Raw genomic sequence first — 27,056 nt, 5'->3', positions numbered from 1 at the left:
ATGAAAAAATTTCATATCAGTTAAAACCATCAATGTAAATTGTCTCAACATATCAATCAAAGGAAACAGACTGGCAAAATGGATCAAGAAACAAGATCCAACAGTATGCCTCATGCAAGAAACACATTTAACTCTAAAAAAAGTCATAGACTAAAAGTCAAAGGATGGAAAAACAATTCTCCATGTCATAGGAACTCAGAAAAAAGCAGTAGTAGATATTTATTTGTAGAAACTGATCATAAGAGACAAAGAAAGTCACTACATGCTTGTTAAGGGAAAACTCCAAGAAGAAGAGATAAGAATCATAAATATACACAAACAAAACTCCAGTGAAGCAAATTACATAAAGCAAATATTAACAGACATGAAAAACCAAATAAGCTCTAACACAATTGTAATAGGCGATATCAATACTCCACTTTCACAAATAAATAGATCAAAGAGACAAAAATCAACAAAGAAATATCAGAATTAAGCCAAGCCTGTGATCAAATGGACCTGCTAGATATCTACACAGTGTTCCACCCCAAAACATCAGAATACGCATTCTTCTCAGCTGCACGAGATGGTCTCTAAAATAAAGCATATATTAGCCCACAAAGCATGTTTAAGGGAATGTAGAGGAAATGAAATCATCCCATGCATACTATCTGATCTTAGTGCAATGAAAGTTAAAATCAATGAAAAAAGAAATCACAAAAACTACATAAACACATAGAAATGTAGCACAACCTTCTGAACAGTGAATGGGTCACAGAGGAAATTAAAGACAAAACTAATAAATATATACAATTAAATGATAATGTCAATACAACATGCCAGAACTTATGAGACACAATGAAAGCAGTCCTACGAGGGAAATTTATAGCAATGAACTCACACATTAGGAAAACTGAACAAGCTAAAATAAACAACCTAATGTTGAGCATCAAACTTCTAGAAAGAGAAGATCAAACACAAAACTCATACAAAGGAGGAAATTAGAAAGATAAGAGCAGTAATTAATGCAATTGAGATTAAGAAAAAATACAAAGGATGAATAAATTGAAAAGTTAGTTGTTTGAAAATAAATAAAACTGATAAACTGTTAGTTAACTTCATCAGAAAGAGGATAGAAAAAATAAATTCAAGCAACTAGGAATGAAAAGGGGGAAATCACAATGGACCCTACAGAAATCTACAAGATAATCAATACATACTATGAGAACCTATACTCTAATAAGATGAACACAGGAGAAATAGACAGATTCCTAGACACAATCAAATTGCCAAAAGTAAATCAAGAAGATATAAACATTCTAAATAACCCAATATCAGCCAATGAAATTCAAAATGTAATTAAAACTTTATCAACAAATAAAAGTCTAGGCCTTGATGTGTTCACTGTTGAATTTTATAGGGAATTTAGAGAAGTACTAATGCCACTAATGCTATAAATCTCTAAAGAAATTAAAAGAGATGCAATATATACTAAATCATTCCTGGAAGCAAGTATTACCCTAATTCCAAACCAAAGAAGAATGCAACCAAAAAAGAAAACTGGGCTGGGGATTCGTAATGATCGTACTCCGAAAACTACTATACAGATTTAATGCAATCCCAATCAAAATACCATTAGCATACCTCACAGATCTAGATAAAGCATTCTAGAATTTGTTTGGAACCAGAAGAAGCCTAGAATAGCATAAGTCGTTCTAGGAAAAAAAAGGACAAGACAGGGGGCATCACAGTCCCAAACCTGAAATCATACTGCAATCATAGCTCAGTGGCATAAGCGCCTGCCTTGCTAGTGCAAGATCATGAGTTCAATCCCCGGTACCACAAAAAAAAAAAAGAAAGAAAGAAAAGAAAGCTACAGGCCCATCTGTCTAATGAATGTAGCTGCAAAAGTTTTCAATAGGATACTAGCAAACAGAATGCAGCAAGTCATCAAGAAGATTATACATCATGACCAAGTAGGATTCATCCCAGAGACGCAGGAATATTTCCACATATGCAAATAAATACATTTAACACATCACGTAAGCACAACCAGAGACGAAAATCACATGATCATCTCAATGGATGCAGAAAAGCATTTGACAAAGTCCAACACCTGTTCATGATAAAAACCCTACACAAATTGGGATAGACGGTCATAACCTCAAACTTACCAAAGCCAAATATGACAAACTACCAACTAACATGATATTAAATGGTCAAAACCTGAAAGCTTTCACTCTAAAATCAGGAAGAACTCAAGAATGTCCATTTTCACCACTCCTTTTCAAGATAGTTCTGGAAACATTAGCCACACCAATTATGCAAGAGAAAGAAATAAAAGGAATAAGGATAGCAAAGGAAGAATTTAAATTATCACTATTTGTAGATGTCATGATACTCTACATAAAAGACTAAAAATCTACCAAAAGACTTGGACATGTAATAACCAAATTCAGCATCATAGCTTGATACAAAGCCAATAGTCAATAGCATTCCTGTACACAAGCAGAAAACTCATATAGAGACAAATCAGGGAAACAATACCAGACTTTTCACAGGAGCATCCAAAAAACTGAAACAGTTAGGAATCAATCTAATAAAGGAAGTAAAAGACCTATACAGTGAAAACTATAGGGCTGTGGAAAAGGAGATTGAAGAGGATATCAGAAAATGAAAAGGTATCCTCTAATCACAGATAGGAAGACTCAGTGTAGTGAAAATGGCCGTACTCCGAAAACTACTATACAGATTTAATGCAATCCCAATCAAAATACCATTAGCATATCTCACAGATCTAGATAAAACATTCTAGAATTTGTTTGGAACCAGAAGAAGCCTAGAATAGCATAAGTCCTTCTAGGAAAAAAAAGGACAAGACGGGGGCATCACAGTCCCAAACCTGAAATCATACTGCAAAGCTACTCTGATAAAGTCAGTATAGTATTGTCAAGAAAACAGGCCTGAGGATCAGTGGAACAGAATAGAAGATACAGATACATTCCTAAACATACTCTGACATCTTACCTTTGAAAATGGGGACAAACGTTCACTGGAGAAAAGATAGCCTCTTTAACAAACTGTACTGTAAAAACTGGCTTTCCACACGCTGAAGACTAAAACTAGACCCATGTCTATCACCATGCATTAAAGTCAAAATGGATCAAAGATCTAACACACTCTTGGGAAACTGAAATCACTTATTTATAACCATCAGTTTTAACAGATAGAATTACTCTCTTTTGTACCTGAGGGCAAGTCTTGAGAAGTACATTTCCTTAAAATGCAATGGTTGCTGGAGTATATAGACACACTTTGGACTTGTCGGAACCCAAAGTCATATGTGTGTGTGTGTGTGTGTGTGTGTGTGTGTGTATGTTGCTATTTCTCTTATTTTTTACTAGTGTGTTTAGAGTACTGATCGCATTCATTGTTGTAAATTGTTGCATGTACATCATAGAGCTTAATTCTTTTCTTTATCCCATCCTTCTCCCTTCTACTTCCTCTGCTTTCCCTCTGTCTCTTGGTCCTTTTCCATCTACAAAGGTTCTATCTCCTCATTTTCCATTATCCATCTCTGAGTTTGCTTTTGAATTTATATATATCTTGGTGTTTTCTTATAAGTGAAACCATGCTATATTTAAGTTTGTAAATTGAGTTACTTCATTAAACATTATGCTCTTGAAGGGCATCCATTTTCTTGAAAATGAAGTAGGTCAGAATGAGTGATTTTAAACATTTTCATGAACTTTTCAGATTTTTCTCTATTTTCTATAATAACCATATGTTTATGAATGAAAAATAAGTAATTCATTTTTAAAAATTGCATAAAACATGCACATTTGACAACAGCCTTTTTGTGAAGCTTGAAAGCTTTGGCACAAAGTAAGAATTTACAGTAGGGAATAAGAATTTTTACTTTTGCTGGGAAGGTTACCAGTCTTGAAATAATATGCGAGACCAGTTCATTTATTTTATTCCATTTTATATTTTGTAGCCAGTTATTGCAACTACTCAGTGTTTCATTCTGAATTTGTTGGGTTTATATATTTGACTTTTTGCATGTACATAACACAGATTAATTAATCATATTAAGATTAATTAATTAATCTATTCTTCTTTAATAATTTTCCCCATAACAGGAAATATTATAAACAAAAGGAGACATCATGTGACATTTGGAATTGCTCACTCAGTAAAACTATTTGTAGTTTCATCCAGTTAATTGTACATATAAATAAAAAGTTTACTCTCTTTAAAATATTTTTAGTAATATTAAATGATTTGGATAAACCATAATGTACTTAATCATTCACACATCAAAGGATATTTGACTTATTTCCAACTTCTATGCTGTCCCTCAGTGCAAGATTTTGTGATTTGGTCGATAAGGTGACTGAGGACCTATAATAACGTTTTTATAAGTCTGCCTTTCCATTGGGTAGCATTCGATGATAAATTCACTGTAATTTTGTCACAACTTATAAAGATACTCATGAAAGAGGACTTTCAGAACTGCTTCAGAAATTGGCAAGAGTGATGGAATAAATGTATTCTAAGTGAGAGGAATATTTTGAGAAGGAATAATGGAAATGTGTTTGTTTTTCAATTTAAATATTCACATTTTTTAATCACCCTTGTACTTATTTACACACTTAGAAGGTACTTAAGATATGGTTTCTCTGGGATAAGTGTCCAAAAGTATGTTTCACAGGCATATGCTTGTTGAATGCTCAATATTTAAGAAATGGTCAATGGTCCAGAGTGGCTGTGCCAGTTCACTTTCCCACACATCAGCAGTGTGTCAGTAATCTAATTTCTGTGCCCATGCTAATGTTTATGTTATCACTAGTTTGTTTTTTTGGTTTTTTTTTAATATTCACTATTCTGGTAAGTTTCTGGTGATATCTACTTGTGACTTTACTCTGCATTTCACTAATCACCCATAATTTCAACATGTTTATGTCCTTATTTACCATCTGGGTAGCCTCATCAATGCAACATGTTTTCACACTTTTTGCCTATTTTCTACTTTGGTGTTTATTAGTGTTCAACTGTAATTCTTTTGTGTTCATGATAGCAATTCTTCATCAGATATGTAGTCTGTAATTTTTTTCATGTTTGTTATCAAGATAATCCAAACTTCTCAAAAATGAATTTGAAAATATTTTTCCCCATTTATTCTTCTGGAGTTGACTGGTAAACTAGTTTTATTTTTCTTTAAACATTTGGTAAAGTTCTTAACTTAAGCCATATGACTTCATAAACTTCCTTTTTGGGAGTTTTTGAACTGTAAATTCATTTTAGTTAATAGTTTCATTTTTATTAATAACTAGTATATTCTTGTTGATTTTGGTATTGTGTTTAACGAAAATCTAACACTTTTAACTTATTAAATTTATGCCTATAATCATAAATACACTACTAACACCCTGTTATTTTTATTTCTTCAGGATGTGTAGTGATATCCCTGTTTCATTTCTGGATTTCATTCTGACAATCTCTTTGCTCATTTTTATTAGTAAAGATTTGTCAGTGTTATTAAGATCTAGGTTTTTATTACAATAATATTTTTATTTCAATTACCTTTGTTCTTATCTTTATTATTTTCTTTCTGTCTGTTTTGAGTTCACTTGACCCTTGTCTTACGCTCTGATATGGATTATTGATTTGAGCCTTTTCCTTTTCTCTAATATACTTTACCAGTTTTTTTTTTGCCTTGCTTTCATTGTGTGCAACATACTTATGACATATTTTATTTTCATTCATAACAACATATTTTCTCATTTTCCTTGAGAATTTCTCTCTGACCTGTGGATCATTTGTAAATTTGTTGTTCAGCTTCAAACTGTGGAGTTGATCCTTATCCTCATTGTGGAAAGCTATTTTTGGCTCTTCTTGATGGACATCTTTGTTGACTATATTCACAATTATCCTGTTGATCTTATTATTTGGCCCATGAACACTTAATTGTTTCTTTGGCTTTGTCTCCTCCGGATTTAAGGTTATGCAGCTTCTCAAGATAAAAATGCCTAGTGTCTATCAAAGGCCTTTAGATAGACCCTCAGGAGAGTATCTCTGACTGCCAGTCAAAAGTATGACACCACCCCCTCTCCAGCCTGAAGAAGCCAGAGCAGTCATCGCCCATTATTCCCTCATGGCAGTTTGGGTTACTTCTTCAGAGGGAGGGAATGTTGTAGGCAGCTGAGTTAGACAGAAATATTATGGGCAGTCAGACGGGGTTGGGCCTTCAAAGGAGCCAGTGTGGAAGAGAAGATAACTTGCAACTGTGGGAGAGACAGGCACTCCCACTGAGGGCCAGACCTCAAGACAAAAGATGAAACAAATGTGCCCACATACCTCCCTAAGGATGAACATCAGGGATTGATAGTCTAAGTAGGTCTCTATCACCTTAAAAAGCCAGGAAGAGTTACTAACCCAACCCCCTACAGGAGACGTCTATATTCATGTCTACTTGCTGTCTGACTCACTTCCCCATCTGATCCCAGTTTAATCAATTTTACCTCATTAATTATACTTGTAATCTTACGGGCTGAACATCAGTTTGTCCCACGTCACGCCCACCTTGCAATTTCCCATTTTTCCCCCACATTGGACCCGCCTCACCTCCTGGTTTTTCTCTATAAATTCCCTAAGAAAAGTAGGGTCCTTTGCAACCCACTCAGGCCCCCTTCTGTCCCTCTCTTGGACAGGAGTTTTCTTTCCCTCAAGAAATATATTCTGCTCTTAAAAAAAATATAAAAACTGTGGACTTGTACTATTTTCCTTTCCTTGATTTCTAGTTTGTAGCCACAAAACAGGTACTATATGATTTAATTTTCTTTTATTTTTTTAATTTGTTATGCCTTACTTTATGATACATTTTTGGAAATCTTTAGTATATACTCCTGATAATGTTTCACATACATTTAGAAATATATCAGACAGTTGTATGTGTATGTGTGTGTGTATACATATATTCAACTATGAAACATTTTAGAAGATTCAAAGGGAAAAAAAAACAGCAGTTATATTTACTCATATTTTTTTGCCATATTCCTGATAATTCAAGATTTTGCCATTGATGCCTTTTTGAATTATAGGATTGTGCTTAGCCATTCATTTATAGTAAGTCTACTGGTGACAAATTGTCTTATTTTTATTTAAAAGCATCTTGATTTCCTCTTTAGTTTAAAAGGATATTTTCATAAGAATACTTTATGTTGGAAGACTTTCTATTAGAATTTGAAATACTGTTGCCTTTTTTGTTATTTTTTTTATGAGAATCCCACAGTCACTCATAGTGGTTTTCCTGTTTAGGTAAGTTACCATTGTTATTTTACTACTGTCAATATTCCATCTTTTCTTTAGTTCCCAAGAATTTGACTACAGTATATCCTGGTGTGAATTTGCTATTGTTGTTGTTGCTGCTGTTACACATACCTGGGATTCTCTCGGCTTCTTACATTTGTACATTTATATCTTTTGCAAATTTAATTTTTCAACCATTATTTCTTCAAGTACATTGTAATCCCATTTTCTTTCTCCTGTGCATTTAAGACCACTTATGCCATGTGGCTTCTAAAGCTCTGTTCATTTTTTTTAGTCTACCTGCTCTTTGTTCTTCAGATAACTTTGTTTCTAATATTTCATGTTGTCTCACTGATTGTTGTCCCTCTATTCTATCACAAAGACACACATTGATATTATCTTTTTTCCTTTTTAAAAATTTCAATTATTACATTTTCTGACTTTCAATATCCATTTTTTCTTCCTTTGCTTAGACTTTCTATTGTTTTCATTTGCTACAAATGTGTTGCTAGATTCTTAGATGTCTGATATTTCTAATGTCTCGCCATCTGGATGATCTCCAAAGAACCTAGGTAGTCCTACCCCTAAGACATTGCTGGCTGCAGCCCACATGGCCTCTCACTTGAGCTCATTCCATTCACTATGTTCATCTTTCCTCAGCAGATGATCCACGTTTCTGGTTTCTCTAACTTCCTGGGTTCTCTACCGAACCTTTGACTCACTCTCTGTTTGTACTGCTGTCTTGGGGATATACTGGCTTGCCTCCAAGGCCTTCCTTTGACATCTGGGTGGAAACTTTCCTCACACCATGCCTCTTCTATTCTGCATGGCTGAGAAACCATGTGGATGATGCCATGCTCTCTCACACCTAAAGAGTAACCTCCTTGCTACACTTTAGACAATAACTGTAGCAACCTGTCCATACTTTGATGGCTAACCACAGTGAAATAAATTCTGGGGAAAAATTTCTCTAAGAGGTCCTTTTTGAGCAGGCATTCCAAGGGCTTTCTTCTCAAATGAAAGCTTTACAGTTTTGCATCCTAGAGCATGTGATGGATGAGGGTTCTTGTGGATTTCTGAGATGCTCTCAAGGCATCAATGCCGTTATTCTGATGCAAAGCACTTGGCTTCTTCCCTTATTTTATTTTAAAGAAAATAAAAGGAAAGCAATAACAATGATACAGAACTTTAATCTTTTTAACAACCTTGCTTTCCTTTGCATCAAGTCTGCAGACTTTTCAAATCATTTACCTCTGCCATTTGCTCCTAATTCACATATAGTTCTGGCTACAAGTAGCCAGCAGTAACTATGCCACACCTGAATTATGGGCTGCCATGAGATTGCCTTTGTCAAATTCATTCATCTGTCTGAATTAAATTTTGCCTCACACAAAATATTAGTACATAGGCAAAATATAGTTAAAACCAGAAACATGAATGGCCTTTGTTCTCATTTCCAATAGAATCTGATTCCAACCTGATATCTCATGAGCCTGGCCTTTACTATTTACATTCCTACTGGTATTCTGCTCTTCTCAGCTCCAACCCAGTTGAAAATCAAATGCCACCCACAGTTTTCTAGGGTTCTGTATCCTTCTCCTCCTGATTTTTCAAAACCAGTCTCACAAACTAGGTTTCTGAGCCAGATGGTCAGATGCAGTCACAGTAAATGTCCTGCTTTCTGTGATAGTCAGCTTTCTGGTTACTGTGACAAATGCTCCAACACCTGTCACTTAGAGCAGAGCTATATTTTGGCTGAAAGTTTCAGGGGATTCAGTCCATGTTTGTCAAGCTTCAAGGAAGAAATGCCATGGGGAATGTGCATGGGAGAGGAAAGCGGTTCTCTTCACAGCAGAGAGAGAAAAGCAAGACCCAAAGATGCCCCAGTGACCACTTCTATGGACCAAGCCCCACCTCAGAACACATGAGACTTTTGGTGGACATTTCAGATCTGAATGTTAACAAAGGTAGAGTAACATATTTTTCTTTTCTTTGATGTTTGTTTGGATGTGGCGATTATTGTCTAAAAGTCTTCTGTCTTGCTATTCTGCCTATATTATGGTACTTTAGCTAGAAAATGCATGTTTTGTGAGTGGATCCAGCTTATTTTTGGCCATGAAATACATAAAATAATAAAGTAGAGAATTTACTTCCATGTTGCTCCTTGTATTCAAATATGCCTAATCAGTTTGCTTTCATCTCTAACTTCCACAGTCCTTTTCTGTTTTTGTGAGTGAGTGAGTGTGTGTGTGTGTGTGTGTCTGTGTCTGTGTGTCTGTGTTTAGGGTTTGTAGTTGTATCTAATGAGAGGAACTGGAAGAAGTATGTCTACTGTATTTTCACAGAACTCAAATGTTAACAGGTTATATCTAATCTTTCTTATAGCAACCATTGAATTTCTCATTTCATTATTATGCTTTTCAAGCTGAGAATTTCTTGTTTTTCTCTTCACCTTTCTGTTGACATTCAAAATACAATCTTCTGTATCTGTGGATATTGTAAACATTTAATTTTAAAATATGGATCTGCTTACTCCAGTGTTAAAAGGCCCACTCTAGATATTTCTAAATTCTGCATTTCTCCTGAGTTCTGATCCTGTTGTCTTGTATTTTGTATGCTTTGCTATTGTGCTTTGGAAGCAGTATTTTATTTACCAAATTGATTTTAGAAATCTTCAGCTTTAAGGTGATATTATAACTGCCAGGAATATACCTTTGATTCTTTGAAGATTGTGGGTGAATTATCCATCTGGGGTCACATTGCTTCAGTTTCAAGTGTTGAGATGCTTATAAATTGCAGTATCTACCTGAGAAGACATTTTCATCTCTAAGTTACTCTTTGTTCTAGTGTTGCACTTCAAGGTCAGCAAAAGGGTTACTGATGAGCAAGGCTGGATCAAGAGTATAGGGAACAAAAGCCATGGTTGTAAAACTGAAGGGGGCACTGACTCTTTAATGCCAGTCTGTACTTGCATGAGCCTGAGAGTGAGTGGCTTCCTCAGCTTTGCACCGTCATTCTCTCCGGGGCTTGCCCTAGGCCTGCACTTTTATTAGACACTTTCACCTCTAGGTGTCTTATGCCAATCTATCCACAAAGCTTTATATGGCTGTTGAAAGAGCTATTTAATCTCACTCAGTACTGACTACGTCCTCAAGATTTGATAAACAGACTAAAAGGAAAATTGATCTGAAATGCTAGTCTGACTTTCCTAAACAACTATGAAGTTCTTGTTTCCAGTCTGGTATGTAAGATATCTAGAGCAAGATTTCAAGTTATTTGGTGGTTAGAAAAGTACCAAAGTATTGTTTCTTACAAATGAATGGATCACTTGTGTGGCTGTGTTCTCTAAACAAATTTGCTGTTTAGTCTGATCTAGCCCATACGTGGGAGAATAGCTAAGAGTTGATTTAAAGCTGGCTTGTCTATAACAGTCCTGGCTAGCTCAATTGGTTCTGTTCCATGTACCATCTTATCCTCCCAGCATGACAGCCTAGCCTTGTCGTTCTCAATCAGAGGGTTCCAACTAGAAGGTGGGAACCTTGAAACTCATTAAAAAATAGGCTCCGAACTGTACCTGCCACATCTGCCAAAGTACTTCTACAAAATTAGTTAATGTTACACAAACTATACAGGAAAACGGGTTTGATTGTGACATATATATGTGTATGTACACATACATGCATATATCATACTTTGACTAAAACAATTCATAAGGCCAATACAAATCTAGGCACTAAAAGTCTCCACCTACTCCAGTCCTACAGCAAGGAACCAACAGTCACATTGTACGGGGAACAGATACAAAGAAATAGTAAATCTGCGACACTGTTATAGTTACCTACTATACCTGACAATCTATTATAAATTTTTATTGCCATTAATTTTAAGTTGATATTTGGTCATATCTTGTCTGATTTTTCATCATCCTCTAAAGGAAATTTGATCTGATTTACTTAATCTACTATTGCTATTATTGCTAAAAGATTTCTCCTTTTACTTTTATGTTTTTAGGAATATTTATTGTGTAAATTTGTTAACCTATGAAAGAGAACAATTACCTGAGTGGCATTAAAATATATATAAATATCTGTGTGTCTATCTATCTAGCTATCTACCATTTTTCTCATTGAGCATAATGCTCATTTAGAGTCACATAAAGTACCAGGCTAGGAGTTCAGGCAGTTGCTTAGTGATATTCCATTTCTCCCCAAGGAGTTCACGTGTAAGCATGCTTATTTATGTTTACTTCAAGTGTATATGTCATGTAAATTTAGTCCTTGACATGCAATTCAGGAAATTGAGTCTCTTTTATACAGTTCACTGATTGTAAAGTCCATGAACAGTTTATTGGATAGTTTCCACTCAGTCAGGCTGCCTGGTGTAATTTTTCCTAAGGGACTGAATCTCTACATTGTTATTTCAATCTCAAGTAAAGCTACTTGCATTGTAATAGTTGGAAACTCATGATTTTCCTTTGCAACAACTTTCACAGACTTGTTATTAAATTGTTGTTTCTTTTTCTCTGCTGTTCTAACAGCACCTCCAGGAAAAGCTGCAGTTGTAAATAAAATAAGACTATATCATGTATGCTCCATTAAACACAGAATTGCTGTTATTTTTCTTTTATTCTACATCAGAAAGAAACATAATCATAATTGTGTACAAAATATCTACTATTTTCTCTTTGCAATGTCATCGTTTTAATGCTCTGGACTACCCAATAATGTCATACTTCATAAAATTGCTACTAAAATCCGTGGTCACCATAGGTTAAGACCTTGTGTAACTACTCTCAATAGCGCACTTAACTGAAGAATGGTGATATCCTCAAGGGCTGTTTTATGTTGTTCAGCACACTTGTGCATTCTTTTTCATTCGTATTTTTCTTAATCTGATTCACTGTATGCAACAATCAGCATGCATTTATTGATTTGCTTCTTTATGATCATCACTAGATTCTCTTTCTAGAAATATAAACAGAAAGCATAAAAATATTGCTGTTAAGAATATCAGAGGTAGAAATATACTAACGTTAAAATAGGACCTGTTTCAGTATTCCAGATTAATTAAATACATATCTACACAAATTTTCAACATTTTCAGGAAATTCATTCACTAAGGTTGCTTTTGAGTACCAGTAAAACACTATAACTTTATCATATTTCCCCTATTACACTGAATCTGCCAGAAATATCTACCTCAACAAAAATTTCTAACCAGTAAACTTAAAATAATTTCATTCATTTATAATGATCTAAGCTACTTTGTAAATCTTAAGAGAGTAAATATTTCTGTTAGAGCAATCTACAAAAATATTTGAGAACCATAATTAGATACCACTGAACACTGTGAGACCAGCTAAAATTAAGAGACTGATCCTACCAGCTACTGGCGGTGATGTAGAGGACTTGGAGAATTGGAATTCATGCTCCTCTGATAGGAACATAAAATCATACAACTACTTTGGATAATATTTTGAAGTTTCATTAAATGTTTCTCTACACTTGCTGTTTCACTTAGTTATTTTTTAATTTTTTTTCATTTTAAAAAGAATAGTAAATGAGAAACAAACAACAACAAAAAAATAGAACAGTAGCAGCATACCAGTATCACAAACATAAACAAATCAAAGCAAGAACAAGACAGTAGAGGTAACACAGAGTTTCACTAAACAAGATGTTATGAATTCATCACTGTAATTCCATTGCATATTGTTACCTGCAAATCAGTTGCTCAGACCACCAGACACAAGCATATAAAATCTATCAGAACATAAAAAATTGTTATCATTAACTGTTCATTTCAATACACCATCAGACAACAGCAATACAATTCTCAACCCAGAAAGAATGGCTATCATCAAGAAATCAACCAATAACAAATGCTGGAAAGGCTGTGAGGAGAAAGGAACTCTTCTCCACTGCTGGTGGGAGAGTAGATTGGTGCAGCCACTGTGGAAATCAATTTGGAGATTCCTCACAAAACTAGGATTGGAAGTCCCCTTTAATCCAGCTATGCCCCTTCTGGGTATTTTCCCAGAAGAATTAAAGACATCGTACCACAGTGATACGCGTGCACTTATGTTTACAGCAGCACAATTTGCCATAGCTAAATCTTGGAAACAGTCCAGATGCCCATCCACTGAGGAGTGGTTAAAAAAAAAGAAGATGTATTTTAATACAATGGAGTATTACTCAGCTATTAAAAAAAGATAATCTTGAGACTTTTGTAGGTAAATGGATGCAACTAGAGACCATATCCATAAGTGAAATAAATCGGACCCAGATGTTTCACCTAGTTATTCCACTCCTGGGTACACATTGATGAGAAAATAAAACATACACCTATCCACACACTTGTGTATGAAAACTCATGGTAGTTTTCTTTGCCATAACTTCAAACTGGAAAAGAACCCAAATATACTGCAGCAGGTTACTGAATAAACAAACATGGCATGTAAATATTAATGAATTATTGATACATACAGCAACCTAGGCAAAAGAGTATTTATTCTATTTCTTTCTTATGAAACCCTAGGAAAGATAAACTAACACAGTATGTAGCAAAAAGTGCACACCAGTGTTTGCCTGAAGGAGAAAAGAAAAGGAATGGGAAGACAGAATTATAAAAAGGTGCAAAGTAATTTGCAGGTGATCAATGCTGTCTCCATTTCGACTATAGCGATAATTTCATGGTAATATTCACATGGTAGCCCTGCACACTCTAAATATAAGCAGTTCATTGTATGTTTAGTGAATACATTTAAATTAACAGCTTTTGCTTCAGCAACACATATACTAAAAATTAAAATAAAATAATAAATAATGAAATGTATTCAGGGCTAGAAAGTGTAGGAGAATTTTGAGGTTATTTTCAGTAGAAGTGATATTTGGACTTTGGTAATACATTCACCTCTCAGAAAAAAGGGGTGGATTATCATGTTCTCTTTCTTTTATTTTTCCTTTCTTTTTCTTTATTTCTTCCTGCCTTCCTCCATTGTTCTTTCTTTCCTTCATTTTTTCTTTCATTATTGATTCACTATAATTAATATACAGATATTGGTTGACTAAATAGTCCAATTTTAACCTTTTGAACTTTTGTACCTCTCCAAATGTCTGCTACATATGAGCTCATAATATACTTACATATTCACTTTAATTTTTGATAGGCTTATTATTGGTTTATGTAGCGAATAAATAAAGATAGAAAAATTAAGCCCAATTAAAAGATGAATATAAAAGTTTGATATTAACATGTTACACCTAATTAGTTTTATGGTACTTTGGGGATTATTAATATAGTTTATATTATTGGACAGAGTTCAGTGCTTATGAGGTTTTTTTCAGTAATATTCTATTATTGAATTTTATTACTATCCAATTTAATGGAAATTAAAGTCTTCACTGAATGGCACATTACCTATGCATTATTAAAATATTAAGGACAGATTTTCACTCTCATTTTATATCTATTTGTGTTACTTAATTTATAATGCTATTAAACGTTTGTTTGTCTTTTTATTCTTTTACTTAACTGATATAAAGCATGAATTTCTCAGGTGACTGTTATACAAAATGACCATTGTTATAAAAGACTATCTACTGGGACCAAAATTACTCCGATTAAAAATATGTTCTTTGATTGTTAAAACCAGAATTTGTTATCCAAAAAGTGATCTATGCAGCTAATAATAAAAATGAAATTTGGTTAAAGTCTATGTGATACAGTGTACTTGTCACTGGAAATAATGCATTCCACATACCTTCCCTTTCAGAAGGATTTTCCTTGGCTTTATTAGAAACAATTGCAAACAAAGTCCTTTATCTTCTTACTGTAATTCAGATAAACATTATATAAATTATGCAATGTTCCTGGTACCGGAAAAAAAAAACAAAAAATAAAATAAAGTAAATTGAGCAATGCTTATCTTACTATAGAAAGATGATGGATTAAATTTAGAAAATTACATGATGCATTTTCTTCCACCCTAAGCTGACAATGGGCTGAGTCAATACTTCTTCAATTTCATGTGTGTGAGAAGACTTTTCTTATTTTATGTAGATCATTTTTTCCAAGTGTGAGGTTCATGATCATATGTTTTTGATACAAAGGAAAACATTTTTATAAATATTTTTAAAATTTTTATAAATAGACCACATCCAGAATAGCTAGCAATTTAGTGTATTCATTCTCTATGGCTGTGTTGGTAGCTATAGATACACAACTTAAAATCACCTTTTGTATCATCTCCCTATCTACTAATAAATTCTGAAAGGTGCATGTAACTCAGTCAAAAATTTTGGAGCAAAAATACAAAACTTTCTGGAGTAATTACATCAGTGAATGACAAAATTGAGAGCATTTGGTACTTATGACTCATTTTTTTTCCTGTTAAAATATACTATGAGAGTTTTCTTATTGTGCAAAATATATGACTTTTTGACTTTTATGAATGCTTGTTTCCTCTTTTACTGTGTTCATTTTCCTTAATTTTTTTTTCCCCCGGTATTGGGAATCGAACTCACGACCTTGAGCTTGCCAGGCAGGCGCTGTGCTGCTGTGCCCCTGAGCCAAATCCCCAGCCCCCTCCTTTATAATCTTTCTTTCCTTTTTAAAGAAATATCTTCACCAAACACCTTCAAAGAAATTTCTGCATCTATTTCATAATAAGAATATCTTGTATTGCATCTATGATTTCAGATGTTTCCCAGAATTTTTTTTGTTCAGAAGTTTTCCACTTCTAAGGATTTAGAATGCTTACAAAGTCCTTTGTTTCTGTTTTGCTTTTTTGTGCTGTGCTCCATTTTTCACATTGTTTACACATTATACAATATTTAAAAATTGAATATACAGCCGGGCATGGTGGCACACGCCTATAATCCCAGCACTCCGAAGGCTGAGGCAGGAGATGATTGCGTGTTCCAGACCAGCCTGGGCTACAAAGTGAGCTCAACACCAACTTGAACCACAACACCAACTTTGACCCTGTCTCAAAAAGACAAAAAAAAAAAAAAAAAAAAAAAAAAAATTGTATATACAGACCGGAAGTTTGTCAACAAAGAAACTTTTTGCATGCCCTTGAGCCATATACTTATAACAATTAGGACACATTTTATCCAAAGCTGTGCACACACTCAATAGCTATGTATACATCTGTTGTAGTAATTCCGGATAACAAAAAAAACATGTCTCTCTACCTCTGCAACAACAAAGTTTATCACTTTCTCATCACCTTTCAGCTGTAGCAGCTGCGGTTCTGAGTTGGTTGTTGCGCAGCTTTCTTCAAGTGTACTAACTGACTGGGAGCCTGTTTTGTGTGTCTTCTATTTTAACATGCAAGTCTGCTTCGGCTCTCTCATTGCTAAGGGGAAAATGAAAAAAAAAAAAAAAAGAAAAAGAAAGTCAACCTAAATTATGTAACCACCATAGCTTCTTCTAGGATTGAATAAAATCTGTTGTGCCCTTATCGCACTGGCTAAATTGTCTTATACCAAGGCCCATATTAATGAGGTAAGAATGTGTACAACTTCCATGAGATGCACAGACAAATCACATAAAAAAGGATGAAGAGATTTATTTCTATTCCCAGATGAAAACAAGTAGTTGGGCATAATTATATGGTCTATACTAATCAGAAGTTTTAGGTTAATTTTCTAAGGGCTGCTTAAATTTTAAAAGACTAGTTCTACTTTTGAGAACCTAAGGACATTTCAGATTGATATAGAAATCTTTCAAAATACTACAGATCCTTTCATGTTAACTCTGAAAATGAAACAATTGATTTCATGAGATAACTTAAAATAGATATATTGAATATATTTCATACATAATGGAGCAAAGTCTTTACTTGCATTGCAAAATATCAAATTCTTTCAATTTCAATTTTATTCCAGCACTGTAAAATTCTAGCCTATATTTTGTGCTAATAAGAAGAGTTCTTAAGGAAATTATATAGAATTTTACCACTCTGATATTCATCCTTGAGTCAGAAATATTAGTTCTGCATTTTAATTTTATTATCCCTAACTAATTGGACACATCCTGTGATATCAAAATAAAGTTGAATCACACTTTATGAACAGGATTTAAGATCTATATAACTATATACCAAATTATTAAGATAATTATTTTAAGCTTTAAAATATAGTACTTGAGATATTTAGAAGTTTTTCAGTCTTTAATGCCAATTAAATCAGAATCGCTGAGGATCCAAGTGATTCTATTTATTAAAGAAAAAAATATAGAGAAAAAATTAGATGATTGCTTATGCCTGGGAACTAATATTAACTATATATATTTTTTGGTACTGAGAATCAAACTCAGGACCTTGAGCTTGCCAGGCAGGCATGTGCTCTGAGCATTATCTACACCTGAACTTCTCCATTTTAGAGTAAAGCTGCCCTCATCATAACCTCTGCCTTGTGGATAGTAGTTAAATATCTGTATCATGGTCTACAGATGATTTATGTATTCATCTTCTAGATTCTCCTATACTATGTATATTAGTTTAGGGAAAACTTCAAAAGGTCAAAAAACTATGATGCATGTTCCTATGAGCATTTCTTTGGAGAATAATGTGTTGACCTCATCATGAGTTCTACCATAAGCCTCATTAAAAGACATGGAAAATTATCCTGTTAGCACATGGTACCTTGGTTCATGAACTTGACTGTTTCCGTGATCCTGGTCCCAAACTGAGTTGGAGGAATTCTGAGTCAAATTCAGTGGTTAGGTTCAATGATTTTTTTTTTTTTAAAGAGAAAAGAAAACAAAATAACAACGACCAAGGCAGAAACAACACAAACACAATAAAACTGATACAGAATTTCAAAACAAGGTGAGAGGAAGTTAACAGTGGTTGTTATATTACACATTTTTATCTTCAACCAAGTTGCTCAGATTACCAGATGTAAGAATGCAAGATTGATCAAGCAATTAAAGAGAAAAAAATAATTTAAAAAAACCATTAGAAATGATACAGTGTTTCACTAATCAAACTAGTAAGGATTCAGCAATGGTTGTTATATTGCATATTGTTGCCTTCAAATTAGTTGTTCAGATTACCAGATATAATCATGCAAAATTGGTCAGAAAAAGAAAAATTTAAGCGCTATATGTAAATATTAAAACAGAAACACTGAATCTACTGGGGGAGAAATTAGGTAGAAATCTTGAAGATGTAGGGGTAGGCAGAGAGTTCATGATCAGTGTTGACCTTATGAGGAAATTAGATTTCCTTCTCATCCAGCTGGTTTTGGAAGAGAATTTTGATTTTGTGAATAGAGGTACCACCTGTAATTATGCCAGCAAAAAATTCAGATTCTGCATCTGTATATATAAAAATCTCTGGGTAAGCACAGAATATGTAATTTGCAAAACTCAGACATCTAAGCAGATTGTTACTCTCTGTTTATATGTTGCATTCCACATTACAGTCTGGCATTTCAGAAGGACAAGGAATAGAAAACTACACAATTTGCTTGATGCTTCAAACATTTTGAAAATTCATTAAAATATTTTTAGCAATATGTGCAAGCTAATGGTGCTCAAGTTTGTCTTTTCCTTAAAGTTGCTTTAAAATTCAACTCAAAAAGCAGGGGAGCCATTGTGTTACCAGCACATTAGCTAACCCTATTGTTTTCTTCTTTGCAGTATCCACACTTAGAGGATACAACCAGCACTGCATCTGTGTGAAAAAATATTCAAAACAACAATGTGAACTATAACTATCAATTCTATAGCCTCTAAAATAAACATGTACGGTGGTGGAGATCAGTTATCAAGAGTTCCTTGATTCAATTTTAACTATTTTTAGTTACTAATATTCTGATTTATAAATCTGAATGCATATAAGAAATACCTGTAAAACACTTAAAATCTTGAAGATAGCTAAGGCCCAACACCACATACTTACAGTAAGCTCAATGTGGGGATAAGATCTGATTGTTTTGCAAAAATTCCAGGTAGATTGTTACCTATTATTAGTTAAATTAAGAGCTGCTACTCTTCAACTTACTTATTTTTTCTTATTCACCAGAGTTATGTTCATATACATTTAATGCAATGCAATAGCAATTGCTAGCACATGTGGGGTAAATAAAACTTGGGAAAAACATGTGTTTAGATGTGAGGCTAGGTATGAACTTTTCAGATGATCATGTGCAAATGAAATTTCCTCCACTGGAGAAAGAAGAATGATACTTTGTTTAAAAATTTGCAAACAGTTTAGCAAAAACAAAGACATAAAGAAAACAACATAAAAACAATAAAAATGATACAGAATTTCAAAACAAGGAGATAGGAAATTAACAAAGATTGTTATATTACATATTGTTATCTTCAAAGTGGTTACTTGGGTAACCAGATATAAGCATGTAAGAGTGATCAAACAATTACACATTAACTGTATCTTTCAATAAACCAATAGAAATCAGTAGTACAATTATCTTAGCTATCTTGTGTATAAACATACATATTTTTCCCTTCCTTCTTTTTTTTCCTCTTTTCTCTCATCCCAGTTCTTTCCTATTTGAGCAGTTTCTTTCCCTTTCTCAGTATCCACTGTGCCTTTCAGATTTTAATTATTCTTTCAGGTTCCTACACTAGGGAGGCAATACGATGTTTGCACATGTGGGTCTGATTTGTTTCACTTATGAGTGTAGTCTGCAGTATACATGCATAATGGCACGTAACTCCCAGCGTTCTGGAAGGTGAGGCAGAAGGCTGGCAAGCTCGAGTGACTCAGAAACTCACAAAAAAAAAGAAAGAAAGACATAAAAAGAGTAGGGGAGAGTTAGCTCAGTGCAAAGGCCTCATATTCAATCCTCAGTGCCACCAAAATTCAAACAAATAAAAAAAACCCAACCAAAACAACAAACAAAAGCAAGAAAAACAAAACAACAAATAACTTATGGCCGCTTTAGCCAGACTGCACATGATTTTAACCTTATTTTATAAATGTCATAACAAGCGCAGAGAGTGCTCAGAGAGACATGGAGTTGCTCCATGGTGCGGTTGGGCACTACCAAAATGTTTCTCCTACTAATGGAAATTTCAGCCACCTTGTCTTCTCTGCTTTTTAAATACTGTGTTACGTTTTATTCTTTTTTTATTTTAAAGAGAAAAGAACAAAAACAAAATAATAAAAAGAAAACAACACAAAAACAACAGAAATTATACAGTATTCCAAAGAAAGATAATAGGAAATTAACAATGATTGTATTACATATGTTATCTTCAAAGTAGTTGCTCAGATTGCCAGATACAGACATGCAAGACTGATCAAACAATTGCACACTAACTGTCCCTTTCAATAAACCAATGGAAATTAGTAGTACAATTGTCTTAGCTATCTTGTGTATATACAAATATGAATTTTTCACTTTTTTGTTCATTTTTTTATAGCAATGTCAATCATCTTGCTTCTCACCATCTGGTATAACAACTCTTTCACTTTTATTTTCTTCGTCTTATTTGAAACATTTTGGTGAATTATCTGACATTTGTTTACTGCACTTGAAAAATTATTTCTAACCCAAATACTAAATAATTTTTCTTCTCCACTATTCCCTTTTTTTGTGATTTGAGTTTTATCTTTTTTCATTTAATACTTTCATCCTCTCCTGGCATATTTGTCTCTGCTCAACTTGAAAAAATAAAAAAAAACAGAAGAATCACCTGAGTAGTTCCCATGACTAGTTCTCATGTAATTACATACTCAGTAAGTTTTAAAAACTCTATAATAATGTCATTATAATAATAATATAACAGTATGATTGTCTTATAAGTTTTATATGTTTTTGGGATATTAGACTGGATGTTAATCTACATGTGTGATAATTAGCTATCTGTATGTAGGATAATTAACTTTATAATAATATATGTAATAAATAAACAGATCTGATGTTGTCAAAATAAAGGGGTGGAGGTAAAAGGAGAAATAGAATTCAGACGAATTACATACATGTACCAGCTCCCTGCAGTGAAAATAATCATTATGTACTGAAAACATGCACTAATAAAATTCTGAGCAATTACTTTGAAGATAATAATATGCAATATAATAGCCATTGTTAAGTCCCTAGCATCTTGTTTTGAAATTCTATATAGTTTTAATTTTTTCTCCCTAAAATAAATATATGCATTTCAAAAAATGAATGAATAATGTTTACGTTTAGTCATGAAGTATAATTTTTAATCATATTAAATCATATTTTCTAAAAAAAATGCTATCAGTGTTTGAGTACAAGAAGGTATAATTACTGAAAACTGATGAAAAAATAGACATTAACATGATACATCAACAATGTATCCCAATTTTATATTTGACCCTCCTGAAGCACAGTTACTAAATGGCAAACTTAGTTGTCTTTTAAAGTATGGAATTCAATATACAGTATCACCACATTATTCTTTCATTATTAACTCGAGTAATTATTTTTACTTCCCAACTCTGAAGCTCATTGCCCCAGAATTTTAAAAAATATTTATAGAAAACCAATGAATCTATAAAAAGATTTTTAAAAAAAGAACAGCGGCATAGAATACTAACAGTAGTATTAGATGTTGTGCACGTGCTCTGATCCTGCCTCAAGGATGAAGCACTCTGTGACCCTTCCCTGTGTACTTGACCTTCACAGGCCCTGGTTAATCTCTGCTCATCATTTTCATCTCAGCGTTATCATGTGCCTCAGGGAAAACATTAACGCCATCCTTCTAAGCCAGACATTTCCTCAGAGATTTGAAAATGACGGCATTTCTTTTTTTCAGAAATTGTAACAGTATTAGAAATTATAGGCTTATTATTGTGATTAGATTTTTAAGCACGTCACCTTTCCAGTGAACTAAAAATTCAAACAAGGGAGAGCAGATCTTCTGTTCTGCACTCACTGTGTGTCCCACTCATCCCTCTAGCGCCTAGCATGATAGGCACATGGTAAGTGCCTAACAAATATTTATTAGTTTATTTACTTAATACATTTGTTATAACTCTCTAAATATAGTACTCAATATCACCGTAGATTTTTTACTTGCTTTTCTGTTTCATTTACTTTCTTTTATATAATATGCTGACATTTCACTAAAAAACACAACAAATCTATGCTGCTTTTTTCAAGTTTATTAATAATTTATAATTCTACCAGACTCAAACTTACATTATTTTTTCTATAACTATATTCTTATTTATGAAAAGTTTGCATACCACAGTATTAGATATTATATAGATTTCTTAAAATATGCCATTGATTATAATTATTTTAACTTTATTTCATTTCTTATACTGTTAAAATTATATGTGCTGAACATTTACCTGTTTTAGGAAATGGCTGACTTATTTTCTCCATGCTTTACAGCTAAGTGTTGTATTAAAATGACACAGGTTCTTCAGTATGGCACTTTGGCAACATTAGGAAAACTTTGATTCTTCATCCAATAGTATTATTTATCCAGTCTCTAGTCCTCTAATTATTTGACTTCATTTTTGTTTCATTTTTAAAATTTTAATAAATTATAAGTAGGAAAATATATATAATTTACTCCATTTTGGAATTTATTAAGTTTCTTCAAAAAATGTGATAACTATGAGATTCATGTTTGAAAAGCAATGAGCATTTTAATTTTGATACAATTTTTGAAGATTTTGACATATATAATTCTATCTACACCTATAAAGAAAACATTAATTATTTCATTCAGCTTATCCTGTTTCTTTGTTTAGGTTTAGGTAGCCTTATTATGTGAATGCAGATGAGTTAAGATTTCATACTATGTGTTTTACTAGTCACTGTGATGGACCTTTGAGGTAAGGCAAGGTTTAGATCAGTGTAACTCTTATGCTAAAATCTCTGCTGAATATTAGGAACTAAGAGGAAAGAAAACATACCTCCATGTTCTTAGATAATTTATCATAATCTTTTACTGCCTTAAGATATTTAAATGTTTGATACTTACAAGGTAAAGTTTTAGAAAGCAATTTTAAATTGTAGTATTCATTGAAATATTCTTATTTTTATTGAGTGAATACATTTTTAAAATGAAAAATATTGACTATAGAGTATCTGATTCAAGGAACACACTATTTACTTAAGTTTACTTCAACCCAGACAATTTATGCTCATTTTGGTGTTACTAAAATAAACACTTATGACAGCTAATGTCTCAAAAATATTTCTTTAGAGCTTTATTAAATAACGACTGCTAACTCAAGTTAATCCTGGTCTCATAAGGCCAACCTAACTAAAAGTACATTTATTATACGTTATTGGGCATTCTTGCATTCAAGAAAAACAATTTATCTTGGCACTTTGCACATAAAATAAACATCTGAATGCTTTCCCAAAGAGACCCTCAAGATATAGGGTGACTTTATATTTCTAGTATTAATCAAATGTCAAAAAACACTGTTGCTTTATACAGTAGATATATTCTGTATCTATTGCCACACAAATTATTATCTATAGTTAAATCTTTAGATAATGGACCTGATATTCCTTTATCAAAGTTTCAAAATTTCAACTCTGCTTTAAGTAGGATAATAGTATCACATATGAAGCAGTAGTATAGTAGGAAGTCCAAAGCCTGTAAACTTAATAATCACTACTTTTCCTAGAGTGTTTTAGTAATTAGAAACAGTTTATCAGTCAGTGAGTTGCTTTGAATCTATGTGCGAAAGAGAAACTGAAACGTGCTTGAGGCTTTCTGGACAGTAATAATTTTGCAGCAGGACACTTTTTGCTGTACTGAGTTTCTCTGCTGATGAAAATTGCCTTCTACCCTACTGGGTGATACCCAAAAGACAGGATCACTCAGTGAGAGTCAGCATCATTGGGCAACAATAAATACATTTCCATCTTGTAGTCTCATTGAGTTCAACCCATCCAATAATCTACCTGTGTAGAAAATGCATAATATAATAGAGCACAGAATAATTCTAATTCAATTACTAATACAATATTATCTGCATTCACGAAGATAATTTATGCTCAAAATATGTTTTTACATCTATGTGTTAATTGTAAAAGAATTCTAAAATCCTGGAAGGTGAAGTAAACTAAAGCAATTTTTATATTTATGCTTTGTTCGGTTTTATCATTTTTTATTGGTACATGTTTGGATCACATTATGGTGGCATTTGCCATGAGAGGTCGGTGCATACGTGCACATGATGCTTCTCAATTTCCTTCTCTTTCAACCCCTCAGCCCCTGTCCCTTCCTCCTGGATCTTTTGGAGATCTGTACATATTCGTGCTTGCAGTGCAGGATGAGCACATTCCTGGTAGGGATTCAGTGCATGTACACAGCCCTCACAACCCCCTATTCAAATTAATCTCCTTTCCCTTCCTTGTTTATGTCCCCACTCATCTTTCAGGTCTCTTCCCATATGCCAAAGATCTGTCTTGCTATTTATTACTGTCTAGTCTTTATTTTGCAATTTATTTATACACTAGGTTGTCATATAAGAGAAACCATGTTGTATTTAAGCTTGTATGTCTGATTCACTTCATTTGACATTATGGTCTCCAGGTGCTTGAGAAACTGCTTATTCCTGCATCCTACATATCCCTTAGTAGCATGCTTAGTAATTTCATCTTATAGACAGAAAGTAGCAATCTATGAATCATTTATTGTTTTACACTTTTATTTTCAATGTCATATACTTGATTTATACAATTATAGTTGTGGTGCTAATTTATCTGAACAAATAATTCTCAACAAATTTGCTTTTTTCAGGTTCTCCAAAAACATACACTTGTGTCTTTAATGATACCACCCTTAATAATGCTTATACCACAAGTAAATCTGCATTAGTAATTGAAAGCAAAAACAAACTATTAATAGATTAACATTAGTGAGTATTGGTTTGAAATAAATAAATGGAGGAGGAGAAAAGTTTTTTAATAAAGAAAAATGGTAACATCTGTCAACTGATGAGAAGTTATTCATTGAGTAATATGTACCATATTAATGGATGCAAAAGCACTATATTGGAAAAAGTGCCACTTCTTCATAAATAAAACCTTCTACAACTTCAGTGCAGTTGGAAAAAAGGTTTTTATGGTATTTAAAAGGTAATATGAAACTTTACATGCAATAATGAATATCTAAGATAATTTGGAATAAAATCAAAGGTAAAGCACATCAGTAATCATTAATACATATAGTGAAGATATATTTAAAATAATTGGCTGAACACCGGACATCATCAGGAACCCCAGTGAGTCACCAGTGAGCCTCCCTGACCAGCGTGCAAGGCAGTCAAAACCCAGAGCAACCTCTAGGGCCTCTGTGGCTACTCGCCACACCCATAGTGTGTCTGTGGGGTTGGGCTGAATTCTAGACCTCTTTAGGAACCCTGGTGAGCCACTCTGGTGCCTCCCCAACTAGTATGTGAGGCACGTGGAGCAATGCACAACTTCTGGAACCTTGGTGGTCACTCCCAGAACAACCTGCACACTCCTGGGAGCTCAGCTGAAACCTGAACAGAGTCAGCGGCCTCGCAGAGTCCACCCTCACCCTCCCCTGCCAATGTGGGAAACCGACCCTGTCCTGGGCAATATCTGAAATCTCAGTAAACATGACGTGCATCCCCCCTACTCTTGTGGAAGTGGGGCTGAAATTCAGACAGCTTCAGGAATGCCGGTGAGCCTCCCCCTTACTTCCCACACATACCTGGGAGCCAACTGAATGCAGGAAAGTTCAGGAGCATAGGGACCCCACCTTGCCAGCACTCACCAGCACAGGAGCTGAATTGAGCACTGGGGATCTTCAGACACTCACCCTGCCAGTTACACACAATCCAGACTGTGAGGCTGTGTTCCAGGGAACTTCTGGATCCTCAGAAATGACAAAACAAAGAAACAAAATGTAATCCCAGACCTCCACACCACCCAAAACAAGTCCAGGAGACACTGACACAGAAGAACCTGGAAGTTATACACCTGAAATTTCTGAAATGATAGCAGTTGAAGCAAAGAAACAACTCCATCAGGCCATAGAAGACATCAGTCAGAAATAATGTATCAGGTAAGAAGAGAAATGACTGTAATGAAAGAATTGTTCAGCATATCCAAAGATGACATTGATAAGAAAATAGAAGAGCATAGACAACTCATAGAAACCTTGACTGAACAATATAGAAAAGAACTAGAATGTATGAAACAGATGTAAACAGATATGCAGCAACTTAAAAATTCCACTGAAAGATTACAAAACCGTCTGAATGAAGCTGAAGATAGACTTTCAGATCTTGAAGGCAGCATTGCCACTAATGAACTTGAAAGGAGGAATCTCTTAAAAACAACAAGGAACCAGGAACAACTGCAAGACAAAGCAAAGAAAAACAATGTCAGACTAATAGGTATTCATGAAACAACAGATGTCAACAAAAATGACATAAAAAGACTATTTGCAAAAAAAAATAGCAGAAAATTTCCCAGGTATGGAGAAAGAATTGGATACCCAGATAAGTGAAGCATATAGAACTCCAGTTAATCATAACCAAAATAAATCTACTCTCAAAATTATACTGATCAAGATCCCAGAAACTCAACAAAAGATCAGAATATTAAAAGCTGTTACAGAAAAGAAATAGACCACCTATAAAGGAAAGTTCTTCAGAATCATGGCAGATTTTTCAACACAAACCACCAAGGCAAGAAGAGCTTGGAGTGAAATATTTCAGGTACTGAAGGAAAACAATGTTCAACCCAGATTGACATACCCTCAAAAACTATGCTCCAAATTTAATGGAGAAATAAAATATTTTC

The sequence above is a fragment of the Chinchilla lanigera genome, unplaced genomic scaffold (genome assembly GCF_000276665.1).
Source record: "Chinchilla lanigera isolate Chin_1 unplaced genomic scaffold, ChiLan1.0 scaffold00024, whole genome shotgun sequence".
Lineage (NCBI taxonomy): Eukaryota > Metazoa > Chordata > Mammalia > Rodentia > Chinchillidae > Chinchilla > Chinchilla lanigera.
Note: the sequence above shows the minus strand (reverse complement) of the source record.